This window comes from Peromyscus leucopus, unplaced genomic scaffold (assembly GCF_004664715.2).
Source record: "Peromyscus leucopus breed LL Stock unplaced genomic scaffold, UCI_PerLeu_2.1 scaffold_150, whole genome shotgun sequence".
In the NCBI taxonomy this organism is placed as follows: Eukaryota; Metazoa; Chordata; class Mammalia; order Rodentia; family Cricetidae; genus Peromyscus; species Peromyscus leucopus.
The window spans coordinates 173,514-200,514 of record NW_023504666.1 but is presented as its reverse complement, the minus strand read 5'-3'; the positions used below and the strand labels follow the sequence as shown (position 1 = coordinate 200,514).

The 27,001-nt window shown below is 46.0% G+C and overlaps 1 pseudogene; it reads right to left on the bottom strand.

The window, feature by feature from the left end:
• Positions 1–1,138: 1,138 nt before the first annotated feature.
• On the bottom strand, positions 1,139–17,726 carry LOC114690520 (annotated as a pseudogene).
• Between the last annotated feature and the right edge of the window lie 9,275 nt (positions 17,727–27,001).

Below are 27,001 nucleotides of genomic sequence, written 5' to 3'. Positions count from 1 at the left end.
GAATTACACACACAGGAGAGCCAGAGGCCTGAGAAGATGAACAGCCATCTGCAGCCAGGGTGACCTCTCCTCCTAGTCTGGGGACGGATGGGCTGAGGGGTGAGCATGAGGGCTTTCCAGCCTCCCAAAGAGCTCAGGGAAAGGCTGGAGCCTCCCCACTAAGCCCACCAGAGAAGCCACTGAGCCAGGACTCGTGATTGTTCCATCAGTCCTTTAAGAATTTTCCTTGGGCTTCAGAGACCCAGAGAACTCAGTTTCAGGCTCTCCAGGGAGACTAGCCTGTAACCAATTTAATCACAGGGCAGATATGTGACATCTGTAGACTAAGGCAGTATAATAGGGGTGACATACACACAGGACTGCACTCAAGCTGTGCAGCTCAATGATCAGAACATCTCCAGACACAGAGGATGAAGGGCTTTCGTTCACAGAGATTTGTTACATGAGATCAGCAACTGTTTTTCTCAATAAGAAGCCAAATCTCTCCGGGTCATGTCCTGTCCAAGTCCAGGGAATAAGAAAGCTGCTTTTTCACTTCCAACACTCAAACCAGGATCCCAAGAATCATGAGAAACAAAACATGCAGCTAAGCAGGCTCCAGGGGTCCAGAAACACCTCCACATGGTCAGATGCGATGAACGCTGCTTTCTGTGGCACACCTGGACCTGGATGATTTCACAGTCAATCTCACAGCAGCTGTAAAGTTGTCCAGTTTCTCTTGATTTGTAACAACCTTTAGCCAAACGATCCAAAGGCCTGAAGAGCTCTGATTAGGAAAGCACAGGGACAGACAGGAACAAGATCCACCCAGCACAGAACAGAGGCTGAAGCAATGAGCTAACGCAGAGAGCCCCAGGGCCACCTAACGGGAGCAGCAAATGTCTTTCCTAGCTCAGGATGCACACAAAAAGGACAATGAGTGAGGGGAGACAGAGAGGCCGGGGAGGCAGGTACGGCACAAGTCTCCATTCACACTGCCAAGGAGCTCCTCAAGTAGAAAGAGAAAGCAAAAAAACTAGTAAGTGGGTTTCCGGGTTGTGAGTTCTGGTTTTCTATTTGGGAATTTCAAAATGAAGTGGAAGGCCTGCCACCATGCAGCAGTCCGTGCATGGAGAGCTGCCCAGCTCTGTGATTAGGCATCACAATCTCTATTTTTCCATGTCTTTTCACTCCGAAGTAGAAGGCCTGCAGGGAAAGGCACGTCACAGCTGCTTGGCCCTGTGGGTGGCATCTTGGGCCAGTGAGATGTTCCCGTGGATGACCATGAGAATGCAGGGTCACTGCATTCAAAGTCCCAGTGACAGAACACAGTCCCTGAGCAGCTGGTGACTTAGGCAGACTTCCCGGGCTGTATGCTCAGATCCACACGTCATGGGTAAACATCACCGAGGGACGGATGGCAGCAGGCTCAGTAGAAGCGTTTTCGGCTCTGGTCCTGCCATTTGTTGTAGAGTATGATACCAATAACAATGGCAAACACAGAAAACACCAGGGAGAAAAAGACGATAAGAAAGAGGGCCAGGCCACTCAGGGTGCTGGTGGTACAGTCACTGAGGAAGAAGAAAAAGAAATCAGAGATATGGAGCCCATCCTACAATGGGTCAACAGGTTGTCCAGTCCCTGGTTTCTGACACCCACTGCTGGGAGCCAAAGCCCTGACTCCCCCTTTCCAGATGGCTCAATTTAAAAAGGAAGCAGCCCACATGCTACTGCTTGCCTGTTACAGGACAGGTGGGAAGGTAGTGCAGGCATTCCATGTGCCTCAGAGGAGCAGACAGACAGACCAAACTGACAGCTGTAGATGCCAGTCACCCCAGACTCCATGGACACTGCAACCTCCTCCCTGACCATGGGCCATTTCCCAGGATCCCACACTCACTCTCAGGTAGCTTCAGATTGTCCACTGAGGGCAGGAATACATCTCGATGCAGCTTCTCTTCTTCTGGGGTCCTCACCCCAGTCAGCTCAAACAACTTCAGCGAAATGACGTCATGATTATCTAGAGGAGAGAGTACGGAGGATTACTCCAGCTGCCTCAAGAGGGCTTTTGGAGTTAGTATCCGGGCTCAAACCTCTGATCCACTGACGGCAGTGACCTGAAGCCACCTTGAAATCTCAAGTAGACAGAGAACTGTTTGAGGGGCGCAGGGAGACTGACTAACAGGAGGAGGGAGATGGAAATGAGGCAAACAGAGCGTGTTTTCTCTCCTTTGGGAACTAGAGGGGAAAACTATCAGGAGGGCACGAAGACAGGGTGCCGGGGCGGTGGGTATGAAGGACAATGACACGGTGGATCAAAGTGTCACGTGAGCCCCTGTGATGGTGCACGCCTGTGACACCAGCATTAATTAAAAAGAAAAAAGCCAAGTGTGGTGGCCCATGCCTGTAATTCTTGAGAGGCAGAGACAGGAGAACTGATACAAATTCAAGGCTAACTTGGTCTACACCTCCGAGACTTAGGCCAGGGGGGGCTACACAGTGAGACTCTCTCAAAAGCAACAACAGAAAAACCCAACAAAAACCAGACTTCTTGAAAAAAAGGGTAAAGCCTCATCACTGCCTCATCTAAAGAATAAGGAACTGTATATATTCTATGTATCCTATGTATTTTATTGGCAAATATATACACACATATATATATTATAAATGAAAAAAACTAAAAATATTGAAAGTAACTGGGGCTAGAGAGACGTCTCAGTGGTTAGGAGCACTTGCTTGAGGACCAGAGTTCAGTTCCAGCACCCGCATCAAATGGATCAGAACCATCTGCATCTCAAGTTCCAGGGGAATCTGATGCCCTCTTCTGGCTTAAATAGGCACCTGCACACACACGTGCATACAACACACACGCACGCACGCACACGCACGCACGCACGCACGCACGCACGCACGCATATACACAAAAATTTAAAACCTTAAAAAGCACTGAAGATGACTAAATCCTCTATCATGCATTAAGGAGACACAGCAGCACCACAGTCCTCTTGGTGGAGTATAAGCACACACACACACAGGCAAGAGAGAGAAATGGTCCCCCACCATCTGTTTAATGGGCCTTGGTCAGGGCAACATTACTTACGTGAAAGATGCTGCTCCCCCAAACTCTGCTTCTTTGTGGCCATTTGGAATTCTGGCCCTGATCTCCCTGAAGCTACTAGGAAGGAGATCAGGAAACTAGAGACTAGGTCTCCCTTCATGTGCAGAAGTACTAGTGTGTAAGACAGTTTTACAGTGCAGTGCAGGCTGCCCTTGATGGATGGGCTCCTGCTTCAGGCTCCTGGGTCCTGGCATTACAGGTGTCTGATACCACACCCAGGTCCTACTTCTCTCCTCTGTTTGTTTGGCCTCTGCTTGGTTTAGGAGACAGGGTCTTACTATGTAGCCCAAGCTGCTGGCCTCAAACCTGTGACTTTTTCGTCTCAGCCTTCTAGATGTGAGCACTACTGCTTGACTTCTCTTTTTAAGTTTTTTTTTTTTTTTTTTTTGTTAAGTTGGTTTTTGGGCTTTTTAAAATTTGTTTGTTTGATTGATTTGTTGAGACAGGGTCTGTCTCTGTAGCCCTGGCTGTCCTGGAACTCACAGAGATCCACCCACCCCTGTCTCCTAAGTGCTGGAACTAAATGTGCATGCCATTACATATGGCCTTCCTGGCTGTTCTCAGTTCCAGGCTTGTAACATTTCTTGTCTCAGATCTGGTTTCAACTAATTCTCGAGGAAGCTCTGCTCCCTTCAGGGGGGGTTGATATTCAGATATTTATTTCCTTTGAGCCTAGCCTAGATTTCTGATCGTTTCTGTGGACACATCCACAGCTCCTTGGTCTGCTACAACCATCAACAAATCCAGAGCAGAAGAAATTGCCTTCATCTTCATTTGGAAAAAATGTTTTTGCTGTCAGAATCAAGTTTAAACTATAGGACAAGATAAAAAGCCAGGGCAGGCCAGGTTTGGTGCACACATGCAATCTCAGCACTCAAGAGGTCGAGGCACAAAGATCCTGAGTTCAAGGCTAGTCTGGCCTACATAGCAAGTCCTAGGCTAGCCTGGGCTACATAGGCCCTCTCACAAAACAAACAAAAAATGTAAAAAAAAGCTACACAGGCCGGTGGTGGTGGCGCGCGCCTTTAATCCCAGCACTCTCGGAGGCAGAGCCAGGTGGATCTCTGTGAGTTCGAGGCCAGCCTGGTCTACCGAGTGAGTTCCAGGAAAGGCACAAAGCTACACAGAGAAACCCTGTCTCGAAAAAACCCAAAAAAAAAAAAAACCAAAAAAAAAGCTACACAGAAAGGAAAGCCTTTTTTCCTTTCTTTTCTTTTTTTGAGGCAGGGTTTCATTTTGTAGCTCAAACTGGCCTGGAACTGCTATGTAATCCAGCTCATCTTTCTTTTCTTAATTCCTTTTTTGTTTGTTTGTTTTTTGAGACAAGGGTCTCACTATGTAGCCCTAGCTGCCTTGGAACTCACTCTGTAGACCAGGCTGGCCTTACACTCAGAGAACCTCCCGCTTTGGCCTCCTCCTTTCTTCTCCTCTCCTTTGCCCTTCTCTGTCTTCCTTCCTTCAAAACAAAGCCAGGGCAATGCTCTCTACAGTGTGTGGACATAAAGCCTGGGACAACTGAGAAATAACTGAACTTTCTCAACGAGTCCTTGAAGAAGAAAAATGAGACTATGCCAGGTGTGGTGATGCATGCCTGCAATTCCAGCACGTAAAAGGTGGAGGTCGGCTGTATCGCCAGCTCAGGGCCAGGGTGCAAAGTAAAACTGTCTTAAAACCAAACCAAACAACTAACCACCCCCCCTCCCCCCAAAAAAAAACTACACTAACTATAGGTTAAAAATTTATAGATTTTTTAAAAATTGGCTGCCTGGGCCAAAACTAGGTAGAGTGAGTGTTGGCATGTCAGTCAAGGAAGGTAGGCGTTTCGGGGTGCCGGGCCGGGGAAATGAGCTGAGGAGTGGTCAGAGAATATGAAGCCCAGAGCACTGTGCATGGCAAGGAGGCAGGGGCTGCTGGTACAAGAGCAGCACAGATGGCAGGGCAGAGAGATGCAGGACCAGCGCAGCTCGGGAGCAGGCAGACGGCTGGCAAACTGCACACACGCTCCATTCAAAAGTCTGCACCAGGAGGGATGCAGGCTGCTTAGGAGAGGGACGACGGAGTGGAGGAACAGCTCTGAGAGGAGGAAGGGAACTGGGCACAGTGGTAAGTGCAGTTCGAGAAGCCCGACAACAGGATAGGCCGGAAGGGGCAGGGCAGCGAGGCATTCACACAGGCTCACAGGCTCCAAGAGCTGCCTAGACAAGGGCACACACACTGCTTGAGTTAGTCCGAGAGGGCCTGGACTGGAGCTTGGACAGGATCTAGACAGCAATGTCCAGCATTCTTAAGCCATGTGCATGGCTTCCCATAACGCCTTCATCTGGCTCTCTTCAGAGAAGGCCTCACCACGCCTTGGGTACTGACAAAAGGGGTCAACTGAGGCAGAGGAAGCACAGTGCAATACCAGAGAGATCCCCAGTGATGGAGGAAGTGCCGAAGTAATAGCCCCGGGGGAGCCGGACCCCAGGCATCTCAATGCAGTCCCTCCACTCGTGTTTGCCATCAATATCACATCATTATCTAGAATAAAGGAAAGATCTATCAGGGACAGGCCACGGGAGCAAAAGGTAGTGCATATCACCAACTGCTCCAAGACAGGACTCACCGTCAGATGCCTCTGACATAGCGAATCACAAGGAAGGTGTCATAGCGGAGATTTCGGACAATGGCTGTGCAGCCCCCCAGCTCTGTGGGCCCCATCCCGCTCCCGCTCATGGTCATAGCTGAGGGAGCCGTTGTCACCATGGCTGAGATGTAGGGGAATACCCGCTGGGACACAGGGAGGGAAAAGCAGATGGTGAGGGAGAGCTCTTAGCAATGCCTGCATATGAGTGAGAGGAAATTAGCACCTTTTTGGATGAGCAAACCACCCTGCCTCATCTCAAAGCACCCCTCCCCCCCAGCACCCACATACAGATGATCACAAGGGACATGGACCCAGGAAGCACTGAGCTCCACACGATGTTAGTAATGCTCCTTGCTCCAGACCTAGGGTAGACCTGAAGTGGCCCTGCAAGACTCTGGAGTTTGACTCTATTCCTCCCCACAATCGCATTGGGTACCTAGATACCAGCAGTTTCCTTTTAACAGACAGAGACCTTTTCTCCCCAGCTGCTGCTTGAAAAAGGAAAATCATCTTCCAGGTCTCCACTTCAGCCCATCCCTCTGCCCAAGCAAAGTGTTTTGCACACAGCAGGTATTCTGAAAATACCTGTTTGAGTGGGCAGGGAAACCTTTCCAGTCTGGATAGCTCCTTTCAGACTGTAATCCTACCAGTATATGATGCCAAATGATGGACCCCAAAACACTGCTGGGAACAGGCTCTGGGCGGGCATATCTAGCCACAACCACTTTCCTTAGTCAAGACTTTCAGCCCATCCACACATAACTTCCAAGATTGCCAATAGCAAGAGGGCAACATCCCCCATATAGGAAAACGTAAACGTTTCCACGTTACCTACTCGGGTTTCCACTACTTAAGAAAGTATTTCCAACAGAGCTGTAGAAGTAAATTCCTCCTCACAACCGATGAGCTAACCATTCCAGAATGATCCCAGTGCAAGTCAATGCAGAGGGGCAGGGTGATGGAAGGGGAGGGAACACAGGGCATGCTGCTCCATGGACAAGCTCCACACCGTCCCAGTCAACATGCAAGGGGAAATGCAGTCAGAGACTCGGAACTCCTGAGACAACAGCCACATGGATTCTAAGCAGCAAGAAATGTCAGATGGACACATGAGAATAAGGGATGGCCATGGGGAGTCAAGAACCGGGTACCTGGACTCCTGGAGAATAGCGCCTCTTGGGCCTGAGAGGGTCCAGCAGGTTATTACAGAAACAAGATAGGACACAGAACACAGGAGACCAAGTCAGAAAGAGACAGCCTTGGAAGAGCTGTGACCCTGCTGTGGTGGATGAATTACCGACCTAAATCTCCAAACAGAATTTTAGGGTCCACAAAGGGCACTCAGTGAGTTCCTGAAGCTCTCACAGTATGTGCCAGCAGTACATGCAAGGTGTCTGCAACTTTATGAGGCTGCCTGGTACTACCATCAGATTCTCAAAGGCGTCTACTACAAAGGCCTCTCTACCCCATGGAAGGACCTGGGGCTTTTCGCAGCTTTAATATAAAACACACCATCTTGCACTGCCCAAACACAACTGGGTTATTTTCTCCCAGAACACAGTAATTTCTACAGCAACAGCAGGAGTCAGGGGTGGGAAATGGGGGGTATATATATATATATAAAAAAAAGACTAAACTCTTCTAAATTTGAGATGTCTTGTACTGCTCAGGGTCTCAGGATACAGCTCTTGCCCAGAAACAAAATTCCCACTGTATGAGACCATGAAATTACCTCGAATCCAAAGGGATCATTTCCTCTCTAAGTGAGCCTCATGGACATACATTTCCAAAGAACCGTTCACTCTCACCTACAGCATGGGGGCAGGGTGAAGCTCTGTGGGAGCGCAGCAGCCGAAGATTCAGAAAATCACTGGGCTTGAGGGCACTTTAGCTTTGCCTCGGGCAACTTTTCCAGAGCTCTAAACTGCAGCGTTGAGAGAAACCCCCACAGGCTCAGCTCAGCCTGGTTTATAAGGCTGAGGGTGGGGGAAGGGGTCCCAAAGCATCCATTCCTCTCATCCTAGTGAGCACCTATGGTAAGAGCCAGCACTGTTGGAAATGCTGGGGGCCGGTGGGTCCAGGCTGGACTGGTATTTGGTCTCAGAGCTAACCCAGAGAGGGAGAGACAGAGAGCAAGTAGATAAATGAATTATTTCAGACAATAGCTGCTATGATGAAAACAAAAAGGCAATATGATGGCTAAGGGAACTCTGTTCTGACGGGACCCAGGTGGTTAGAGGGATCGACACGTGATCTGGTGCATAAGAACAAGAGGTCAGCGTGTTGAGAACTCACAGAAGACAGGTCTACCTGAAACCTGGCTAGTGGGGAAGAGGCTGGTGCAAGACAAGGCCAGGCGACGACAGTGTATCAGCCTCACGGATCAGGGTACTGGGGGGGGGATGACAGCCCCAGAGCAGCTCCCCAGATGTTGTGAACCACAGCAGAGCGTACCAGGACCCGAGAGGCATGCAGTCCATCCATGATGGTAAGGCACCATAAAGCTACTCTTGCTCAACTGTCATTTCGAGCAAGGTAATTGCCAGCATGTCATTAAGTAATTAACAGAAATGGGATTCTCAGAAAGCTTGTAACTTCGGTGAACAATTAAGGAAAGGAAGGGATTAAAAAGTGCCCTGGGGTGTGCTGATGACCCCAAGATTTGCTTCATTTATCACCTCTAATCACAAGTTTAATTTAAAATTGCAGAATGCCTAGGACAGCACTCCTTAGCCAAGGGTGCCCAACTCTTCTCAAGGCTGGTGTGACATCCGATCATCCAGCAATAGGCAGGTGGTAAGCTGTGCCTGAGTCGACCTGGAGGAGCTTCTTTACACATCTGAGGGAACCCTAGGCAAAGGATGCCACAGCAGTCTGGAGTGGGGCACAGGGATTCATTCTTAGTTCTGTTTTTTTGAGACAGAGCTTCACATAGCCCTGGCTGGCATCAAACTCCCTGTATGGCCAAGGATGACTGAGTTTCTCCTCTCCTACCTGTTCTTCCCAAATAAATGCTGGGAATAAAGAATGTGCACCACACCTAGTTTCATGCAGTGCTGGGGGATCAAATCTAGGACTTCCTGAATGTGATCGACACACTCTAATTGAGCCACATCCTCGGCCTCAGGAAGACCATGACATGCAGTCAAAAGTAAATACTGCACTAGATGGCACTGAGCCCCATGGCCCCAGAGCTACCATCTGTCTGCTTTAGCAACTCACACTATGCCTTCAACTCTTAACCTTAACACAGCAGTGAGCTGCTGAATGCCAGTTCATTTTCTGCTCCTGGTCAGGAGTTCTTAAAGTGTTTCTTGCATAGCCACTGATCACATGGCAGCAGAGTGACAGTCCTAAGGCTGGAACCAAACTCTGAAAAAAAGTCACACCGATCTAAGCAAGGTGGGAGTTTCACTCTTAATGTCAGAGTCACCAAAAACAAGGGGTTCCCAAATGCCTTGTGTCCAAATGCACACTGTCTATAGCACAGGAAATGTCTCCAAACTTGGTTCTACGGAGCTATTCACGGTTTTTTAAAATGACCCTCTACTACTAGCTAATTTTTTGTTTTGTTGTGTTGTGGTTTTTTTTTTTCGAGACAGCGTTTTTTTTCTATGTAACAGCCCTGGCTGTCCTGAACTTGCTCTGTAGACCAGGCTGACCTCGAACTCAGAGATCCGCCTGCCTCCAGAGTGTTGGGTTTAAAGGTATGAGGCACCACCACCAGATTCTACTAGCTAATTTTACAGTACTCTCATTAAAAAGATGATTCAGCCTTGGACCCCTCCCACTCGGGAGTTTTCTCGCTTTTCTTTTCTGATCATTGGTGTTTTGCCTGCATGTATGTCTGTGTGAGGGTGTCAGAAGCCTGGAACTGGAGTTACAGACAATTTTGAGCCACCATGTGGGTACTGGGAATTGAACTTGGGGTCCTCTGGAAGAGCAGTCAGTGCTCTTAACTGTTTAGCATCTCTCCAGTCCCTCACTTTTCTTAATAAAATCAGTTCCTTTCACTTTGCTTTAAAAAAAAAAAAAAAAAAAAAAAAAAAAAAAAAAAAGCTGCTTGTAAGGGAGCTGGCATGTAGATCTAGGTAGACTGCACAAGGCCTTGGGGTGGACGCCCAGTACCACATAAAACTAGTACCACATGATGGTACATGCCTCTAAGTCCACAGTCATCCTTGGTTAACATAGCAAACTCCAGGCCAGCATCAAATACATGAAACCCTTTTTTCTCTCACCATCTCCCCAAAGGACACACATGAACTTTTGGACTTCTGATTCGATGCTAAAATTCTACAGTTCAAAGCACATAGGTTGATCACCTAACAGAAAAGAGTACAAAGGACCTTTGGAAGCAGAGAGCTGGGTGCTAACCATCTTACACTGCTTATAGCTGCATACTTTTGGGTGAGCTATGTGACCCTCACATCTCTATGCTTATGGATCAGGGAGAGTGGTGTGTATAGCTCACAGGACTGACCATGGGAAGAAGGTGAGGTGGGTGCACAACTTGGCATCATGCCTGGCATTCAGGAGGAAGTCAATAAAAATCCGGCCACTTAATAGCTAAATTAATGAATTTTTAGATTAGATATTATTCAAAGCCAAACATTCATGATTGAGGGAGTAATTTCCTTGCTGGCACAGACCACCAAAATGTCCAGAAACATTTGGCTCAGTTTCTTTTCCTTTTTTTTACCTGCCACCAACTGTTAATACGTTCCTGACGCTCCACAGCTGAGATGTGAAGACAAGGGCGGGAAAGGAATGACAAGAGAAGGCGGCCACAGCAGCCACTGCCAGGACGTCTGCAAATGTTCCCGACGAATCCAGTTAGCAGAAGGAACAGCAGCATTTACTGAGGCCGAGTCTTCAGGACACTGTGTGCAGTGATGGGTTCACATGCTTTCACTTACTTCTCACTCCTAGGAGCCAGTACTAGGATCCTCATTTTTAAAATTGAATTTATTTTGCAAGGAAAGGGACCACCTGTGTGCTGTGGTGCACTTTGAGGTCCGAGGACAACTTGAGGGAGCTGGCTCTCTCCTTTCACATGTGGGTCCTGGAGGTCAAACTCCAGGAGACAAGCACTTCTAACAGATGAGCCATCTCTGTGACCCACAGTATCCTCGTTTCACAGGTAAGAATTCTCATCCAAGAGAACAGTGGTATTCAGTAATGCCCTTAAGGTCTGAAATCAAGTAATTCAGATCCCAGAGCCCCAACTCAATCATACTGCAATACTAATCTATCATCAATATTTTTAAAGAAGTCTCTCTCAGCCAAGTATAATGGATATCTATAATCCAATATTCAGGAGGGAGAGGCAGGAGGATTGCTTCAATTCAAAGCCAGGCAGAGATACAAAGTAAGACCTGTGTATTAAAAAAAAAAGTTTCGGCGGGCGGTGGTTGGCGCACGCCTTTAATCCCAGCACTCAGGAGGCAGAGCCAGGCGATCTCTGTGAGTTCGAGGCCAGCCTGGCTACCAAGTGAGTTCCAGAAAGGCACAAAGCTACACAGAGAAACCCTGTCTCAAAAAACCAAAAATAAAATAAAATAAAAAAAAAGTTTCAAATGTTCAATTTTTTTTAAAGAAAAGTCAGGTATGTAAACGGTACGCTTATGTACCCTGAGCACAAAGACACACTGCAGAGTGGTTCAGGTTTAAAGACTAAGAGAGAGAGGCAGCGAGATGGCTCAATGGGGGAAGACACTTGACCCACGTCTGACAGCCAGAGTTTGATCCTTGGGACTCATAAGGTAAGAAGGAGAGAGCTAACTCTAGCAAGCTGACCTCTGACCTTTACATGTATGCATCTACCCCACATACAAAATAAGTCATTTTTTTTTTTTTTTTGTTTTTTTTAAGGAGCGATCTAACAGCTGAAAAACTTAAAATAGGACCTGGGTTTTCTTTTGCTAAAAAGGACATAAAGGGGCATTTGGCAATCTGAGTTAGGCCTGAAGATGTGTAACAATGTGCTCATCATGTTTAACTCCTGACTATGATCACTAAGAGTAACAATAATCCTTGTTTGTTTTGTTTTAGGAAAAAACCAAGTATTTAGGGTTAAGGAGGCAATATGTAACAATTACTCTTAGCTAGCTGGAAAAAATAAAATGCACCAAGTGTGAGCAAGCGTGGGCATGCAGAGACACACGAAGGCCACAGGCTAGGGTAAAGTGGTCCAAGACTATAATCCAGCTACTCAGGGGGCTGAGGCAGGAAGAGTACCTGGGACCAGAAGTTTGATACCAGCCTGGGTAGTATCAGAAGAGTATACTCTAGAACTCTCTAATGGATTAACAATCTAGAAATCTAAAACTTTTCTCAAAATAAAGATTAATCTGAATCTAGTATTTTATACTCATGGGTCCAGAGTTTCACATTATATTTTTAGACACTTTGCTACACGATGCGACACTTTCGTTTGTAAAAGGATGTCTGTGTAGATTTGTCTTTTTTTTCTGCTCTGGATTTTCCTGTAGTAACAAAACAAATGGCTCTTCTACTGGATGCTGCTGGGAGCCAAGCTCCTCCCAAGGCGTGCACATAACCTCAGACAGGAAATTCAGCACTCAATGCCACTTCAGCTGCACCTATCCCTTTCCAACCCGAGGCTGCGGTGCTCTTTAGCAGGAACCCACACAGAAGGAACGTGGAGAACTGAGCAGTGCCCATGACACTCAGAGCAGCAGCAATCAGGCCAAGTCTCATCACAGGACTCCATCAGCCCAAAGCCATAACCTCCCACTAACTCAGTGACTCTCGTCTCCACTCTCAACTTCCTCAAACAAAGAATATGGAAAAAGTGGTTACTTCCAGGTCCCTAAATGACACTCGTACACTTGAACATCATCATGAACTAGGAAACTGAAGGGAAAAAAATGGAGTCACAACTAAGTTTTGTAACAAGAAAAACTCTGGATGTTGCTGGCGCATGCCTTTAATCCGGCACTTGGGAGGCAGAGGCAGGTGGATCTCTGAGATATGTCTACAGAGTGAGTTCCAGGACAACCAGGGCTACACAGAGAAACCCTGTCTCAAAAAACAGAAAGAAAGAACAAAAGAAAAGAAAGAGAAAGAGAGAAAGAGAGAGACAGAAAGAAAGAAAGAGAGAGAGAGAGAGAGAGAGAGAGAGAGACGAGAAAGAAAGAAAGAAAGAAAGAAAGAAAGAAGAAAGAAAGAAAGAAGAAAGAAAGAAAGAAGAAAGAAGAAAGAAGAGAAAGAAAAAGACTTCTGGGCCAAAAGTAAAAAAGACCAAATAGGATTAGTTTCATTATCATGATAAGGACTAAGGGAACACAAGGTGTACATACATCATACATGTGTGTTTGTATGCCTGTGTTGTGTGTGTGTGTTGGGGGGGGCGAGACAGTGTTAGGTACTTAGAATGTGTCTTTAAGACACTGTGTCAATTTTCTTCCAGTTAAAAGGAGGAAAAAACAAATGCATATATATGTACATACAGTTCTATAGGTGTATGGGAAGTCCTCAAAACCCAACTAATCTAGCTTAGTTGGGACAGCTGGAGAGCTGTTTCATTTCACCGCCCAGCAGCTGCTTCTACCTCCCGTGGGTGAGGCTCAAACACGTCACAGACCAGAATGAGGGCAAGCCTGCCCAACAGCTGTACTTCTGTTCTTCCAGGAAGTCTTTGCCACTAGACTCTGATTTCAACTGAATGAAGACATCTGTGCTCCAAGGGTGCCACAAGTTCCCACAGTGCTCACAACATCTGGGTTCACATGGGAAACATGTTCATCAGTGGACAGGCTGTAGACCAAAAGGTGCCAAAAGGCTGGGGACTCATCTTTCAACCATTCTACATCAACCAGCAACATTGAGACATAATCCATATACCACTCATCCACTTCAAAGTGGGTTTTGGTATGTGCTAAGTTAGGGTGATGCTTATCATAATTTCTGAACATTTTTATAACTCCATAACTCGGTACCCACTGGTCGCCACTGTCCCTCCCAACCTGAGAGCCCCAGCCCTGACAACCACTCATCTACCATGTCTCTATGGATCTGACCACAGTTCATAGGATGGGCTCACACAATAAGCAGGACCCTTGTGACTGGCTTTTCTCTTGTAACCACGTCACCCACATTGCAACCCACAGCAATACTTCTGTTCTCACTGAGGATTTCAGCTGATAAACATCTGAGTTGTATCTGTTTTGGCTGCTATGAACATCTGTGGACAAGCTTTTTCCGTGGATGCTTTTATTTCTCTTGGCTTATACATATGTAAGTGGATTCATGGGATTAAGAGAATCTCTATCTTCCAGCCATCTGAAGAAATGTCTGTTTTTCCAACTATATAATTTTATACATCCACAAGCAGTATACGTGGGTTCCAAATGACATCACATCCTTTCAACATGTACAGCTCTTCACTTGCATTTCTAGTGGTTGAGGTTTTCATCTGTGTCTCCAAAAGTTAATGACGTAGAACATCTGTTCATGTTTAGTGGCCATTTATTTATCTCCTTCAGAGATAAATATCTATTCAGACCCTTTGCCTATTATTTTATTGGCTTGTTTTTTAAGTTACAAGTTATTTATATGATAATTCTCTATATATTCTAGAAATGGCTTAGTACAATTTGCATGTATTTCTCCCACCCTACAGGTGATTTTCACTTTCTTGGTGTGCTCTCAGTGCTGGGGCCTGAATCCAGGGCCTTGTACATGAGGACAAATCCCCTAACTGAGCTCTGACACCAGCTCTCCTCCTGATAGTGTGCTTTGAAGCACATAATTATTACCTTAAAAAATTAATTTTAGGCCAGGCAGTGGTGGCACATGCCTTTAATCCAGAAGAGTCAGGCGGATCTCTGTGAGTTTGAGGCTAGCCTGGTCTACAGAGAAAGATCCAGGACAGGCACCAAAACTACCCTGTCTCGAAACAAACAAACAAAAAGATTTTTTTAACTTTAGATTTAATTTTATGTGTCTGAGTGTCATTCCTGCATGCCTGTCTGTGCACCATATGCATGCAGCAGAGGTCAGAAGAGGGCATGGGATCCACATAACTAGAGTTATAGATGGTTGTGAGCCACCTTGTGGGTACTGGGAACTGAACCCAGGCTCTTTGCAGGAGGACCTGCTGCTCTTAACTGCTGAGCCATCTCTCCAGTCCCAAGTTACTACTTTTGATGGAGCCCAGTTTGCCTGGGCTTCCTTTTGTCACTTCTGCTTTTCTTACCATACCTAAGAAGCCAAAATAATGGAAGTGGAGTTCTTGGAGTCAGATCTAAGACACCAACAAGCTTTACAAACTTTCTTCTGCACTTCAGTTTTCTTACCACAAAGCAGAGATGGTAATAACTGTGACAAAGAGTTGCTACAAGGAAATAATACACGTGAACAAAGCCTGGCACACCTTGCACATAAGACGTAAACCATACACTGACAAAACATATTTGATTTTATCCTCCAGACATGGAAAAAGAAGACAAATTTTCTACATTCTCTGGACTGAATAGAAGCTCAAAGAACTGAAATCACACATATGAAATTACCTAATGTCTCTTCTCTCAAGAAAAACTCAATGGACAGGAGACAACGGAATGGGTGGAGGGAAAGCGTCAGAATTGAAAGAAAGCCTCAAAATGTGTAGAGCCTACAATAGCTGCTGCCTAAACAAGACAGCTTCTCCGTTTAGTCATTGCTAAAGAGGGATCACACTGTGATTGTTTCAATGTTGACCAACCACTTAGGCACACAAGTCTCAGTGTGGCTGATGTGCCTAAGAGGGAGGAGAATGAACAGTCAAGAAGGCAGCTCCAAATGTGTAACCTCACAAAGGCTGCTGGCAGCTTTCTTTCTAGCCTCTGTTTGATGCTCTGTATTCCCTTACACCCCGTCTTCTTATACCCCTCAGAGTGCCTTAATATATGCTTTCCTCATCCTGGACACTGGCTCCTTATCCTGCAGACCTCAGTGTAAATGATATCTCCTGAGGAGGGCTTTGTGGCCACCACGAACTGCACGTCATGATTCAAATGAGTCTACTGTTTCTCAAAGTACCCGGAGTCTCCACCAATCTCCACACTTCAGAGCACAGAGACTATTCTGGTCTTGTGAATTCCCAGGCCCTGGCATCTAGCAAGGGTGTGACATACCTGGAAACAAGAGGAGCCCAGAGGAAACATGAAACACAACTCTAACTGACCCACAATGGAAGGTCACTCACCTAACATAGGTCTCACTTTCCAGCTCCTCTAACGTGAACAGTGGGAAATCCTGACTGGTATACCTGAGTGTCGCATGTATGGTGGTCAACATTTTAAACTTTTCCTGATAAACCCTTGGGGAACAATAAGTGATCACCATCTCCATTACTAACTCTGCCTTCTGTAGGGTACCCAGTAACAACTTGCCATTTTTCTACCATCAGATGACAATGCCACAGGAGAGGATAATAGTCCTGTGCCAGTTAAGGAAGTGCTAAAGAACCCTCAGGGATGGTCAATAAGCTCTGTTGATGTCTAGACATTGGGTTCCAACAGGAATGTTAGATTTGAGGAAGGTGTAGTGGCCCCATTTATAATCCAGGACTCAAAAGGCTGAGGATGAAGATTATGATTAGTTCAAGGTCAGCCTAGGCTACATAGGAGACATTATTATTATAAATAAATGCTGTGGTTTCACCAACTTCTTTTTTCTTACACCATTCCTTATAAGTGACAGGACCTGCCTCAAAAGAAGCTAAAGATGCTGGACAGGGCAAGTGGCCAAAGAGAGTACACATTAAATGGTCAAAAGTTCCAGGCACTCATCTTTCCCCTTGCTCTGGCCCTAACCTAGGAGGCCAAGAACACACCAGTCACATGTGCTCAATTCCAGGGGCTACTTATGGAAAAGAGTGAGAACACTGCAGGCACTATAGAAAAAGCACCAGTGTGACATTATTCCTGAAGGACTGCTGGGATCACCAACAGTCCTCTCCAGGAAAACAACAACAACAACAAAAAATGCCAAGGACATTAACTTCGGAAGTGTCAACAGATGGCGGCCTCACTGCCTCTCCCGTCTCTTCCTGCACAACTGCCCCTGAGGGAAGAACTGTGAGACAGATCAGTGTGGTGCCCTAAAGCTCTGACACTCGCCATTACCTCTTGCTGCTTCTCCTCATTGGGATAGGTGTCTACAAACACTCCAGCCCACAAATTTGTCCATGTTTCCAAACACAGGCCCTAGAGAGAGAGAAGAGATGATGAACAATGACATAAAGCCAGGAGTTGACAAAGGGCTAACATCTTATATGGCAGAGGAAACGGTGATAGTCAAATGACCCAAGCATTTCCTACGATGAGCGCGCACAACACACACACACACACACACAAAAGCACCCAGCAAAGTGCATGACCGACAGCTGGGCCCACGAACAGCTCAAGTTGTTTGTTGCTGAAGGCAGGAAAGAGGGAAGGCCACTGCAACCTTGTTTGGTACTACAGTAGCTCCCTGATCCAAACTGGTTGCTAAGACCTCCTACCTACAGAATTCTGCTTCAACAACACCCGGTGAAGATTATGCCCCCAAGAGAGAACTGAATTCCCAAGTTCTATTTCTCGCTGCAAGAGATCAGGTCAAATCAGGTTCAGCCTGCCATCCACTTGGAGCACTGACTCCAACAACAGCAAGGAAAAAAATTCTTCTCTTAACTCAAGTGCTGAGATTGTTGAGTGTGGATGTCCAGAAGAAACCAGCTCACTGGCCTCCAGTGTGCACTCAGCCAGCAATGGCTAGGCTTCACAGGGAAACACAGAAGAAACCAACAAGCAAGAAATCATCGCAGGATGAGCCAAGGTCAGACTGCTTAGGATTCAAACCCCATTTTAGAGACTCAATGGGCTAATGTTCATTTACAGACATGAAAAGAGAGAAAACTAGAAGGGCCCTTCTCAAAAAGAGGTCACAGGAATAAACAGTCCTGACACACCCATGCAGAAGCAACCCAGGGTCCCTAATACCTGGCTGCATCCGATCCTTTGTGTACCAGATTGCCAAGCCGTCTCCATGCAGATTCTTCTTCCTTGTCCATGGATCTTGAAGTGCACCTGCAGTTCCCAGTCTTTCAGGAAACATGGCTAACATGAGGAAGACAGAGGTGTAAGGGAGGAGTGTGAAATTTGAAACCCATTAGCCCTCAGCAGCAATCTACAGACTTGGAAAGTGGCTTTGGTAACAAGGCTAAAGTTAAAATGGTATCTAAGACTTTGGAAGTACTCCTGCATAAAACTGAACAGACTGAGCCATTCAACTGTTTAAGGTACTGTGTATAAAGGGTTAAGTAAACCATCTGATTATCCTCACATCTTCCAGCAGAAACAGGATAGTACATGCAAGCTGGAAAAGGCATGTTAGTCTCCCATGATCGACATCTACCCAGCAGCGCATCTCAGTCAACTGGGTAAAGAGGCTTGACTTAATACCTGTTTGCAACTGAAGCTTATTCCTCTGACAGAAGGACTCTAAAAAGCTGGGATTCAAAGAAAGGTCAAAGCCTCATTCATTAAAAAAAAGAAAAAAAAAAGAGTAAGAAAAGCTAAGAGGTTTCCAGGGGTAATTAGCAGATGCTATGAAGAACTCTAATTAGCTAAGCTGGCATTTGGCCAAGCTGAGGGGCAAGCTTGAGTTCCCAAGAGAACAAATAGTAAGCAACAGTTCCCAAAACCTTTGTGCCCATGGCCAGGAAGCATTAAGTGTGCCAGAGGCAAATGCCATCCCCTTCCACTGGGACAACCTCTTGGGGGTGGGAGGACAGACTAAGGAGATGGGTGTCACTCAGACTTCTGTCCAGTTTTGGTATTGAGTATCAAAAACCTTATAAAAACAGAGAAGCAGTGAGTGGCTGGCTAAGTGTTCAGCACAGTTAGTGTTTTCAGGAGGAACACAGTGAGTACAGTATCTGGTTGGGGGAGGTTCTAGTGAAATCTGTGAAGGAGGGAAGGGTTCAGCCGGGTTTGGCCAGGTTCAGCCAAAGGCTTTCCAAAGCCTGTTCTGGCCTTGAGCAACACATTGCTTGATCATTTTCAGTTTTTTGTTTGTTTGTTTTTAATTCCTGGGACGTCATCCAAAAGAATTAGCATTAGGAATACAGAGTCAAAATGAAAAGAGGTTGGAACTTTTTCACAGCAGGGAGCCCTGATATCTCCAATAGTCTGTCCTATTCTGTCTTTTCATTTTCGGTTATCTCTCTGCTGTTTCATTTAGCTTTCAGGGCAAGAAAGACTTCAGTGGCAGAAAGCCGTCCTGCAGCCAGAGGCAGTATGATAGCCCTGGAAGAAGGCAAGGCAGAGGACAGAGTCAGGAGGTATCTAATTCTTGGCCTTGGGTATCACAATGCTATACAGTTTTGTTTAACAGTGGTTCTGAAACTTTGCTGCATGTTTGAAAACCCCAATGACCTAGCCAGTAGTGGTGGTGCACGCCTTTAATTCCAACACTCGGAAGGCAGAGGCAGGTGGATCTCTGAGTTCAAGGCCAGCCTGGTCTCCAGTGATTTCCAGGACAGCAAGGGCTATACAGAGAAACCTTGAGGGAGGGAGAGACCCAATGACCAAATTGCAACCTATTCCAATTAAATCTGGATGGGATCCAGGCATAAACTCCAGTGGACAGCCAAATTTGAGAACCACTTGCACAAACTATATATCCTACTCTAATAGCTCAAAAATAATTCTTGGTTTCATTCTGTTGAGAATATAGGTATCAGAGAGTCTTATAGATTAAGGCTTTAATCCTTGTACATGGATGCAACTGAGAGCAGGTCTAATAACAGCATATATTTCTGTTACTCTTGTAGTAAACTTTGCACCAAGTCTTTTCGTGTCCACTGTCTGACAACTCAGACAGGCAAGCCAAACAGTCTCATGAAGTCAGTTTAACAGGTAGGTGAAGGCATAGAAAACTGAGAGGCTAAGCGACCTGCCTAGGGCTCATGGTGGCTGGGTAACCAAATTGGGTTTAGGATCCAAGTCAGTCAAGTGATTCTAGCATCTTTCTGCCATGCCCATATTGAGCTCAGCACTACAATCTAGGTTACGGGGCCAGCCTGTGCAGATGGCTCACAGAACAAGTGCTCTTAGCCCTCTGTTCCTTTAGAGCTCTCAGAGAAAACGAACAAAAAAGAGAAGAAAGTCCTCTTTTATGAGACCCACTCACAGCATCTACAGCTAATGAGAAAAACCATGGGAGTGTAAGATTTTCCCACCCTCATTTATAGGAGCCCAGGAGAAAATATCAATGGATGCCAAAGTCATCCCTAAAAGTAACATGGTTGTGAATGTTTAGGAAGGACCTGGAAAACGAAAAGGATCATCTTACACTTGCACAAAACACAGTGCAGCCATACCAGGTGCTTACTTCTTGCCATCATATCTCAAGGAAGACAACTAGAAAGGGTCCAGAGGACAAACACAACGACTAGAATAGCTCAAAGTGATTGTCACACTGAAATAGAAACTTAAACTCTTGACTGAAACGAGGGAAGGCTATTAGGATTAAGTTTGGGATATATGTATTTCTTCCTTTTCTTTTTTTTTTTTTTTTATTTCCCCCGAGACAGGGTTTCTCTGTGTAGTTTTGGTGGCTGTCCTAGATCTTGCTCTGTAGACCAGGCTGGCCTTGAACTCACAGAGATCCGCCTGGCTCTGCCTCCTGAGTGCTGGATTAAAGGTGTGCGCGCCACTACCCAGCTGAATTTCTCAATGCTTCTTAGCAAGTATATATTTAGTGGTAGTGTCCCGCTATGTTGCCCAGGCTGAGACTGAATTTCTGGGCTTAACTGATTCCCTGCCTTAGTCCCCAAGTAACTACAACTACAAGTGCATAGTACCATATCCAGAGCAGAGAGGTTGAATCAGAAGGATCACAGGTTTGAGGCCAGCCTGGGCTATTACCAAGTTCAAGGACAGCTTGGGTTACATGACAAGAAGCAAACGACAAAAACAGTAACAGCAACAAAACAATAGTTTTCTGTTTTACAAAGTAATTAAATAAGATTTAAGCTATTAAACCACAAAACATGGTATGTCAGGCTAATGAAAGCTGAATTATTTGCCTAACAACAGGGCAACAGAGAAATATCTGATTTCTTTATTATGAAGTTCACCATTATCTCTGAAATAAAGACTTTTACTTTTTTTTATTTATTTCTACTTTATGTGCATTGGTGTTTTGCCTGCGTGTATGTCTACGTGAGGGTGTCAGCTGCCCTGGAACTGGTTTTGAAAGCTGTGGGTGCTGGGAATTGAACCCGGATCCTCTGGAAGAGCAGACAGTGCTCTTAACCACTGAGCCATCTCTCCAGCCCTCTAAAGACTTGTATTATCTTTAGAAGATGGACACTGGGAAAAGATGGTAAAACCAAAGTCACTTCTGAGCTTTTTTTAGGACATTCAGGGTCCTAACACAGGAAGCCTTACCACCCGATTCCACAAGGCACCCTGTTTACTTTGCATATCTGGAGTGAGTCGGATATACTGGGTCATCACCATGGCATTGCCCATCAGGTTCCACAGCGAAGAACTGCTCGTTCCCAACACTATGGGAGGGAATACATCAACTCATATTCTTCATCAATTAGTTCACAAAGCCACACAGATCCTACCAAAGTTGCAGCCATTATCTTTTTTTTTTCAGTATTAATAAATAAACCTTTTTTTTTTTTTTTGAGATGGATCTTAATATGTTACCCAGGCTGATCTCAAATTCCTGCACTCATGCAATCCTTCTGCCTTAGCTGCTTGAACCTGAGACCACAGGTGCTTGCCATCACACCAGGCTTCCTTCACCTAAGTCCTTCAGGTGAACCCAACGCACCTCAGAGCTGTCATTTATGCATGGCACAGTAACCATAGTTCAGATCCAGTCTTCCCATTTTATGTGGAGGTCAACTTCAGCAAGATTTTTCTCATTTATACCAAAAAGAGACTGACCCTCAAAGCTGTGGGCTTAATCATATTCTTCATTTAAAATCAGTCTCTCAAATGTGAAGCTGATTCTTCCCAAGTCTCGAACTATAAGTGTCTCCAGGTTGAACCCTGTCTAACCCATAGTGTCAGCAGGGACAACGCTAAGGAGGTACTCGGTAGACCTTGCTAAATAATGAAATCGTAGCAATAGCGTGTAGCTTTCTGCGGTTTGAATCTTGTTTTCTGCACCCCCATATCCGCAGCTCTGTGGGAAAAACAAACTCGTATTAAGCTCTCTGCACTAATTTCTCTTCTTTGTAGACACCTGTGTCAATTTTCTGGCATTGAGCTGTGCTTAGAGACCTAGAATCCCCGAAGAGGGCAAAGCTAAGCAGCCTCTTTCATCATCAGAGCTCGCGGCCTGGGAAGGAGCAGGTGTTCTCACAAAACAGACTTTGTTTCTCTTTTCTTACTCCGACAAGTTCTACCCGGTTCTTTCCCCTGCTTTTATTTCTAGGGCAGCCACCTCTCCATCCCGACACTGGCTCATCGCTAACGGTCCTCAATCATCCCTGCTTACTCTCTCTCTCCTTCTCGTACTTTTTCTGTCCAAATCCAAACTCCTTCCCCTGAGCCCGACACTGGTGACATCTGAGAGCTCTGCCTAGACCTACTAGAAACTTCCAGCGCTCGGAGAGGGACGGGGGTGGGGGCGGACCCTGTCCTTGGGACCTGTTGGCTCATCGAAGCAGCGGGGATCCTCGGGGGCGCCCCTCCCGCTGGTGACAGCGTCTGCGGAGCTACCTGACCGAGCTCACTGTCCCCATGCCCGCCCTCCCCTGCGCGACCACCTCGTCCCGGGCGCCTCACCCTGGTAGGGCTTCGACAGCGAGTGCTCCCGTTTCAAGTACTCCACCGCTTGGCCCGCCTGACGTGCCACGGCCCCTGCACAGACCCCAACAAAAGGAGAAGGAGCCATAGCCTGGCCCCGTCCCGAGCCCACGCGCGCAGCCGCCACCGCTGCCACCAGGAGGGTCTCACACACGCCGCCATCTTTCCCACCGCCGGCCCTTCATCAAAGAGCCCGCCCCTTGCCCAACCCATTGGCCTGCGGAACCATCGGCCCGACCTCCCATTGGCTCCTGGGGAGTCCCCGCCCCGCAGGTGAGTATCTCACCGATTGGCTGGCTGGTAGCAGTTGCCTTGCCAACCCAGGCAAGGGGCGTTGCCGAATAGCCAGACTTTTTTTTTTCTTTTGTCCTAGGCTTCACCAGGCCTGCTAGTTACATAGTGATTCTTAGTTTCTGCATTCTGTAGTAAATTTAAAGTGATAAAACATTTTTTTTTTTACGATCCCAAGCAAATGTTCTATCGTCACCGCCATGTGTATTTTACCTGACCACCAAGCTGTCAGTCAAAAGGGGCAATAGACAAATCCGTTGGTAAAGGATCCAGCCTAGAATGTGGGGGAGCGTTCGGTAATCCCCACCCTCTGGAGACTGAGGCAGGAAGACAGGGAGTTCAAAGCCAACCTAGTGAGTTAGAGAGCAACCTAAGTAACTCATTAAAATGAGACAGACGGCAAATTATAAGATGTATAAAAGACCAAACGAGCATTATCAACCAGTATCACCGGATGACATTTACAGAAATGAATCGTTTGCCAAACTGTGAGGGGGGCGGGGTTGAAAATACACCATCCATTCCCTTTCCATAGCTTCCTTCAAGCCACAATAACCGATATCCATCATGGCTTCATCATCCTGTTATTAATCAGCCCTTAATAGTTTGCCATCACCTTCAGGAAGGAGACATAAGTCCCTCGACTGGCACATAAAGCTCTCTAGCATGGGGCCCTGACCCTCCCCTATAGCCAAACTGCCCACAGAGTCCTATTTTCACCACGTTCCAGCTTCCTCATCTGCTCGCTCACTTCTACTCTTTCAGAAACTGGCTTCCTCTTACCGACTTCCTCCTGGAGGCTTTCCTTGATTCCCTCCAGCCAGAGCATGTGTGCATCTCTGAGCTCTGAATATGCTCCACAGATATCTACAAAGGACTTGTCAGATCTGTGTCTACATCTTCCCAATACACATAGTCAGTGTTAACGCTCTCCTGAGCATGAGTAACAAGAAACACAACAAGAGCTTGCTTCAGGGAAGACCGGCTTTTACTGATGGTTCTTTACAAACTCCACCCCCAAACAGATACATGGTGACAGACATTTGGAACTGCAGTTAATTTGTTTAAGTCATATATGACTGTAAAACCATTCATGACCCACAATGGCCATAGGATAAAATCCAGTCTCCCTAGTGTGGCATTCAAAGCCCTTTACAACCTGATCAGTTCAGTCTGTACAAGTCTATTATAAATGATGTCACTGGAATTATGTAACTCAGTTAACAAATTATGCATTTTTCCCTTTCAAGGAATGCAGTTAATGGGCCACCGGAAGCAGTTCTTACTCATTTTCTATACCAGGCTGCACCAACTCCTCCACTCCCTAAACTTTACCACCAATAGAGAGAAAGGGTTCTAATGGTTTTGAAGAATTATTCCCACTCTGTCAACTAGATTGTATGTGTTGTGCTTAAATAATAAAATTTAACCTTTTATTACTTTTGTTTATTTGTGACAAGTATTGGATCCCGGGTATTCCTCTGCCAATGCAATAAGCCAATCAAGCTGAATTAATAAGTTCAGGGTTTTTGTTTGTTTTGTTTGGCTGGCCTCAAACTCACAGAGATCTGCCTGCCTCTTGCCTCGAAAGTGCTGGGATTAAAGGCGTGTGCCACCACCATCCATTGATTTATTTCATTTTTATGCATATGAGTGTTTTGTTCAAATGTATGTTTGTACCATGTGCATGCTTGGTGCTGATGAGGTCAGAAGAGGGCTTTGGACCCCCTGAAGCTGGAGTTATGGATGACTGTGAACCACCATGTGGGTGCTGGGAACTGAACTAGTCCTTTGTAAGAACAAGTACTCCTAACCACTGAGCCACCTCTCCAGCTTCTCATCTGTCTTTCTTGAGACCAAGCTCTGCTGTATGAACTCAGGAACGTACTTCATCTGTCTGGATCTCAGTGATAAAAATGGGTGTGAGAAGATTAGCACAACCTAGATTGCTGGAAGCATGAGACAAAAGACCTGTGAAGGATACAGATGCACAGTGGCATTCTCAGAGTTATGAGGTACGTGAGGTTTTGTTATGGCTAGCCTACTAATTCTTTTTCTTTTATTTCCCTTTTAAAAAACATTTTTCCTTTTTAAAAAATTATTTTTTGAGACATAATGAATTATGACCAATCAACACCCCAACTCTTCTGATCCACTTCCTTCCCTACCTAACCAACTTTTGTGTCCCTCTTTTTCCCCCATCATGTTCAGTTGCTGTGCCCATTTATTCAGGGATGGTGTGGCCTTCTACGGAGCATGGTCAACCTCCCAGGAACAACGCTGTTGAAGAAACTGACATTCTCCCTCCCGACAGCATCAGTTCCAATGATCCCAGGCTAGGGGTAAGATTTCGTGTCTAGCTCTTCTCCTCTTTTGGGTTTGGCTTGAGCTTACACTGGACTTGTACATGTGGCCATAACTGCTCTGAGTTCATATGTGCTGCTGCTCTTTCACACACACACACACACACACACACACACACACACACACACACACACACGGAAAGGGAAGGAAGAAAGAGAAGAACATAGAACCTACAGGGAAAAGCAGGTTCTTTAAGACAAGTGGGAAGCCTGAGCACGTCTAGGAAACCAGCCTGGAACCTGGAGGGTAACCTGCTCCAAGTTCTGAACCAGCTTGACAATGGCAATTCCCAAGGTAAGGCGAGGATGCTGGTTCTTTCAGAAAGCTGAGAGCCAAGGTTAGAATAAAAACTCAGGGGCTGAAAACTGAAGACTTGTATGGCAGTGTACACCTGTAATCCTAGCACTAAGGAGGCACAAGTTCAAGGCCAACCGGTCTACATAGTGAATTTCAGGTCAGCCAGTGCTATATAATAAGACTGTCTCAAAAAAACACAAAATTCTGACCTTCAATAGGACATTCATACACACGCGTGCGCGCGCGCGCACGCACGCACACACTACACCACACACACACACACACACACACACACACCAAAACTGAAGAAAAACATGCATTTCTCTAAACCTCACATATGGTTGAGGGCTTTTGTTTTGTTTTTCTTTGCCTTTTTTTTCGGGGGTGGGGGGTGGAGGGTGGGGGGGTTGTCTGGTTGGTTTGGTTTCTCAAGACAGGGTTTCTCTATGTAGCCCTGGCTGTCCTGGAACTCTCTCTGTAGACCAGGCCAAGGCCACAAACTACCACTGAGTTGTATCCCAAGCCCATAGCTGTTCCTTAAATAAAGATTTATGTCTTCTGTCTTGAAGATGTGTATGTCCTTTAGTTTCATCATTTCTCAGTGAAAATGACTCCTTGGAATGTTGGGGGTAATCAGGTTTGGATTGCAGCACTGTGCTGTGCTGGCTGGCCTTGTCTAGTCACATGGTCTCAAGCAAGGTAGTTAAGGTGTTTGGGGCCTATTTTTTCTGTGTGTAAAATGGGACTATCACAAAGACTTCACATCACTAAATTACTGTAAATACTGAAGTGGGGTGAGGAGAGAAAGGTGAAAAGACACAGCACTTGATAAGTGGGAGTTTGGGGTTGATTTCCTTTGGTGTTTTGGTTTTTTTGTTTGTTTGTTTTTTGATTTTTTGAGACAGGGTTTCTCTGTGTAGCTTTGCACCTTTCCTGGAACTCGCTTTGTAGACCAGGCTAGCCTCCAACTCACAGAGATCCACCTGCCTCTACCTCCCAGAGTGCTGGGATTAAAGGCGTGTGCCACCCCCGCACAGTGTTTGGTTTTACAAAAGAAAGTCTGGCTATGAAGCCCTGGCTGGCCTGGAACATGCTTTGTAGACTAGGCTGGCCTTGAACTCATAGATTCACCTGCTTCTGCCTCCAAGTGCTGGGGTTACATCATGCCCAATCATACTTAGCTTTAAAAAAATTGTTAATCAATATTTGTTCCCTCGTATCTTTGTTTTTTATTGTTTTAGACAGTGTTGTTATGTAGCCAAGGCTGACTTCAAACCTTTAATCCTCCTGTCTCTGTCTCCCAAGTGCTGAGATTATAGGCATGCATCACAATGTAGCTTTTCTTAAAATCTTATTACATTTATTTTACTTATTGGGGGGCCATATGTACACCATGGTGTGTGTGTGTGTTTTGTGTGTGTGTGTGTGTGTGTGTGTGTGTGTGTGTGTGTGTGTGTGTGTCAGAAGACAGCTTGTAGGAATCAGTTCTCCCTCCAT